Below are 6,000 nucleotides of genomic sequence, written 5' to 3'. Positions count from 1 at the left end.
AAACAAGTTTTTATGCAGAATTTCACCTCACACATTCAAAGTTTGAATAAGGTATGATTCAGTACGAGATCTGGCGGTTTTCTGCAAAATGCATATTTGGTTGTGTGGTTAGCCAGACTTTAAAAAATCACCAAAATTTCTTTAATAATTAGTTAAATTATTTTTAAAGTAACTAACTAACTAACTAACCATCACGCCATTTCCCCGGAGGGGTAGGCAAAGAGGATAGAACGCCACACCACTCTGTCCTGGCACACTTCCTTTGCTTCCTTCACATTCATACATCTTCTCATGCACGCACGTCGATTATTCCGACTTTTCACATGACCACTTTCAAGAATTTGTTGTACTTGATCATGCCATGTCTTTCTCGGCCTTCCTCGACTTCTACAACCAGACACATTCGCATCATAAATCTTTTTAGCCGTTCGTTCATCATTCATTCGCTCCACATGACCGAACCATCGCAAAAGACCTTTCTTAATTTTGTCGATAATGCTTAACTCAGCCTTGCATTCTGCTCTAATTTCGACATTAGGGCACCTATCATACATTTTTAAAGTTTTTATTAAAAATGAATTAACTGATTCCATTCAATAAAGTACCCTAATATAAATATAAAATAATATGTTCAATACATAATGACTAGAGTTTTACTAGGGCTGTCTTTTTTCTGCAAATTGCACATCTTAGGTTGTGTGGTCAGCAAGAATTAAAAATCATTCAAACTCGTCAAATACAAAATTAAATTCTTACGTTCAATTGTTTTAATTATAATGAGTTTCAGGGATTAAATTAAAAGTCTATATAGCCTACGTTTAAGTAGTTTTATCTAGTTAGCTAGAACAACTATCAATAGTTGTTTGTCAATAATTTATTACCCGATAGTATCAATAATTTATCCAAATGATTGACTGTAAACTATCTTCAATTGACTAAAGGTTTATAGCAAATAGGATAATCGAAGATATGATTTTATGTCGAATAATTCATCAATACGCGTAGCTGTGCATTTTCTGAATCGTACAATCGTTCTGAGATAAGATAAAATTATTTCAATGCACTGATGCGCCGGTGCATTAATCATATCTGATTGATTAGATGGGCTCCGTAAATATATTATATTTGTACGACAATTGATAAAAAATATTTATCAACAGTTGATTGACCTAGTATTACGTATTAAGATAGTGAAAAGTATTTATAAGAAGGTATTCTATGTATAATAAATGTCTATGAAATACTGTGCATTAAAAAAATATTTTTTTGCTAATTATTATTATTAGTGGCATTAAAAATACTTTTTAATTTGTAATTTTGGATTCCCGCAAAAACGATGATTCCATTGGCCACGCCCCTAATACGTCACGAATTATGTTTATTTGTTCCTAGCCATTGAAATTTGTGTAGAACGATATCACGAATCTTGACGTCCTAACAACCAAGGCCAAACACGTCGCTTTTTTATAGAAACGTATTTTTATTTAATTTTTTTTTTACATTTATGTATGAAAACGTTTTTCCACAATATCCACATTGATTTTAAAAATACAATTAATTGTTTTTTATCCATTTTATATATTTTTATCGATATTCGTAATATGTGATATTTCCCTATTGGGGGGCTTTTTATAATTCTTGCTTTTATATTTGTATTATTTATTTATTTACTCATTATAGTCTGATTTACTTTACGTGTTGTTTAATCCATTACGTAATGTAGGCTGTGAATATATATATTTATGTTATACAGTCTTTATTCAATAAAATACACTCATTATTACAATATTAAGTTATTATAAAAAGAAAATAAAGTATTAAAACGTATTTTGTCCCGATAAACTATTCAATAAAAGTTTTTTGTCGGTGCATGTTTTAATTAGACATTACGAACGCCAAGTTAATTCATAGAAAGCAGATAGATAATAAACTGCCGATATGTAGGTACAAGCAAATTGCCTTGTTCGTTGGCGAATTCAGACTTACAATCGTACGGCTTCTGGGTGCGTAGTTAGTTTTGTTTTTATTTTTTGTTAACAGACTTTCAAATTAAAACATTTTTTTTGTAATGTATTTTCATCACTATGATTTCAAGTTGTTTAATTTTGAAATTACTCCGCTTACGACGCCACTTATTGTCGGTAATCTGTCCTGATATTTTAAAAGTGAACTCCGTACGCATAAAAAAAGCTTAAGATAGCTTTTCTAAAACTGGAAATACATCAAAACACATAATTTATTGGCTATTTTAAACAGCTGTTAACTAGAATTTGTGATGTTTTAAAGTAGTTAAAAACCTTTCTTGGATTTTTCTATTGAAACTGGCGCAAACCCGCGACGCTAATTTCACAGATGGCCGTCTTTTGAATGGACTGTACTTAAGATAACATTTAATGTTGTATAAATATTTTTAACACTGTATAACTTTTACCGGTCTGAAGAAAGAGTTAGAGAGTGAAAGCGCCAATTGGTCAAATAAATAAATGGAAATATACCTAGCATTTTAATTGATGACCTAACAACAATATTTTGAGATTATCCAAATTTTTAAGACAATAATTTAGTCAGATCATCAGTTTCAATATAGGTTTGTGATTTTTAATTTCACAAAAGTCAGCAGCGGACGGAAAAATGGAAGGAAAAATATAATAAATTAAATAAATAAACTTAATAAAATTAGTAAAATAACTCAAATAAATAAAATAAGTTAAATAACTCAAATAAATCTAATAAAACAAGTAAAATAAATAAAGCAAATTAAATAAATGAATAAAATAAAATTTGAAAATAAATAAATGCAATCAATAAAATAAGTCAAACCAGTTAAATTAATAAAATAAATCATAAATCAAGCAAATAAAATTAGGAAAAATTAATTTAATTTAAAAAATTAATGAAATAAATGTCAGATCACAAGACCTGTAAATACCTAGACTTTTATATTCTCTTCTCTAAAATGTCTCCATCTATGTTGTTATTGCATTAATAAAAAACTTAATTTAAAATATAAACTATTACCTAATCTAATAGAATCAACACGCTATATTCTTAAACATATTACAACAGAGATGAAGAATATTTAATAAAAGGTAATATAGAAGTCTAGGCATCTACAGGGCTTATGACCTGTCAGTGGCTGATTTAAGTGGCCACTTTACATACTGTGTAACATTCACCATTCTGCCCATATTTGAACATCCATATTCCTTCAATTCTTTCATCTGTTGATGTTTGTGAAGTTAAAGAGCTGAAATCTTTATTTATGGGTGAGATTCAGCTCTTTATCTCAGTTGTAATATGTTAATATAAACAGCTCCCCAGGGAGTTGAATTCAGTCCTTGTCTGCAAAAATTTGGACAAACTCAAAATAATGTTCACACTATATTCTATTGGCATTTTCAAAACATAGTGATAAGAAAAATGTTTTTTTAAAAGAAAAGCTTTGCTTCTTTTATGCCTTAAATGAAATCGGCCTTTCTTCATTCAAGATGCACCAAAAATCACGTTCAACTATTTCGTTAGCGATTGTGCCGCCAGCCATAAATTTTTCACCTTTATGGAATACACGACAGTAAATTAGAACTATTCTATATTCAAATCAAGGTGCCACCATGGCGCTGGAATATGAAATCGTTTAAATGTAATCAGTAACTCACCTCCTAATTAGTACAGACGTGACATGTGCAACGAGTGGGTGAGTGCGGCGAAGTGCGGCAAAGTGGTCGCAAAGAGCGAACGTCTGCGCTTAATTTCCCGTATATTTTATTAAGAATTATCCCTTATAGAAATGAAAGAGCATCACGTATTTCTCATTAAATGTTTGTTATTTATAATATCACATAAATGATTATATAAATCATACAATACCTCAGAGTAATAATGCGCCAAGATGTAGAGGCGCCCAAACGTAGGAAAACCATTATATGACTATATTATACTTTTTATTATTTTATACTTTTAAACTACTTTTAATTACTTATATTATATTTTTATACAAAACCAATATATTGCTGCTCTTACTATAATGTGCAATTAATTTTGAAGATGTTTTTGAAATTGACCTAATTTATTGTCTTATATTTCACTTAAAGATTCTTCTCATCGTTTCTTTGAATCCCATAAAATGTGTATGTGTTTATTTATGTTTTTCCTTTTTTTTAAATGTTTTAACTATTTTATTTTATTTTTACATCTGATCATGCTTTTCATTTTTTATTTTAATTTAAAACTTTTAATTACTTTTACAAATTTTCTTCATTTTTCATATTATTTCCATTCGTAAATACTAACTACAAACGACAAATTTTAAAATAACTTTTTTTACTTAAATTTTAATTTTTAAACAACTTCCATTTATGTTTTTTTTTTCCTTCTCTTTTTTGTACTTTCATTAATAACCTTACATTTAATCACTTTATAATATGGAAACTTCACTGTTCCATTAGAGTTAAGTCTAACTGTGTAAAATATAAAACTTTGTAACTGTACTGTATGTTTCCTAAATAAAAGAAAATAAAAAAAATAAAAAATGACTATTGGGTATTAAGTTAGCCACAGTTCACAGCAAAACAATTGGCCGTACTCAGGTCGAGAATAGCCTAATGGATATTTTTGCATTGAAAATACTTTGAAGTATGTATGTACCTGTGTATCTATTATTACAGGGTTATTCCAATTTATTTTTCTATAATTCGACTATATTTATTTTATAAAACTGAAAATACATGTGTGTGTTTATTTTTTTATTTATTTATTCATTTTATTCATTACTTATGTTACATATTTCGAGACATAAATCCCAACTTCATAGAACCTAAGTCCTGTGTTAAGTTTGTTTGGTATTTTTACAGGACCTCGACTCACATGTTTAAACGTGTTATGATTCATATCATTAATTGTAGTGCTTACGCACTTATAGTTTACGCAGACAGGGTATAGTCTAAGCTTATAACCGAGTTACACAGTTTAAACCCGCGCTGTGCCAGCGGGTGCCCTGCAAGACATCGGACCCTCCCATTTGTCCCGTCTGTTGTTTGTTTGTCCGTCATATCTCCGAAACGGCGAGTCGTAGCGGCGTGAAATTTGGACACGTCATTTTAGATGCAATTTCAAGGTAAACGTTGCTATTTTTGAGTAAAATTTGAATCAACCTGTACTCGATAAAAACTCAAACTTTTTATGAATGTCTGGTGCGGCCCCAACATATTGCCCGTAATCAACTGACATTATCAACAGTAAACATACTTTAATTCACAAATTTATCTCCCAAATTGAGAAAAAATAGTATCTGAAGTAAGTATGTTGATATTTGATATAAGGAAAGTTTCAAAGCAACATAATACCAAAATATAAACATAAATGCCAAAAATCAATGTAAATTATGGGAAAATATTCGAAATCAATTACCTGTGAAAACTGACTTCTTTAATACCTTTGACGCTCCTACTGCTGCAACCAAACATACTGCAATTCACCATAGTCGACTTTTATTTATTATAACGTAAATATCAAAGTTATTTACAAAAAAAGCCAAGCACAGCGACAAAAGCATCCGAACAAACCGTTATGTTTCTGTCGTCAAACAAAACAAAATGGCCACCAATTAGTTGCTAACCAACAAACAAACATCGCTTGCGTTCGATTAAACATAGTAATAGGGCTTCTCCGTATGTTGACGCATTATTACTCTGAGTACAATACACAATATAATGCATACTTGCAACAGAGAGCGAAAATATTTTTGAAAGGAGAATATAAAACTCAAGGCTTATGACCTGTCATTGTCTGATTTAAGTGGCCGCTTTACACGTCGTGTAACATTCACTATTCTGCCTATCTTCAAATATCAACACTTCCCTAACTCTTCCATTTGTCGACTTTTGTGAAACCTTAATAAGTTGGATGAGATTCATCCGGCTGAACCATTTCACTTACTAAGCAACGGTTTTTTATTTAAAAAAATTATTGGCAATTCTTGATGGAATTCCATTGTAATGATGT

The sequence above is a fragment of the Micrasema longulum genome, unplaced genomic scaffold (genome assembly GCF_059751315.1).
Source record: "Micrasema longulum isolate JH-2025_06_02 unplaced genomic scaffold, ASM5975131v1 h1tg001232l, whole genome shotgun sequence".
NCBI lineage: Eukaryota > Metazoa > Arthropoda > Insecta > Trichoptera > Brachycentridae > Micrasema > Micrasema longulum.
This window is presented reverse-complemented; position numbering follows the sequence as displayed.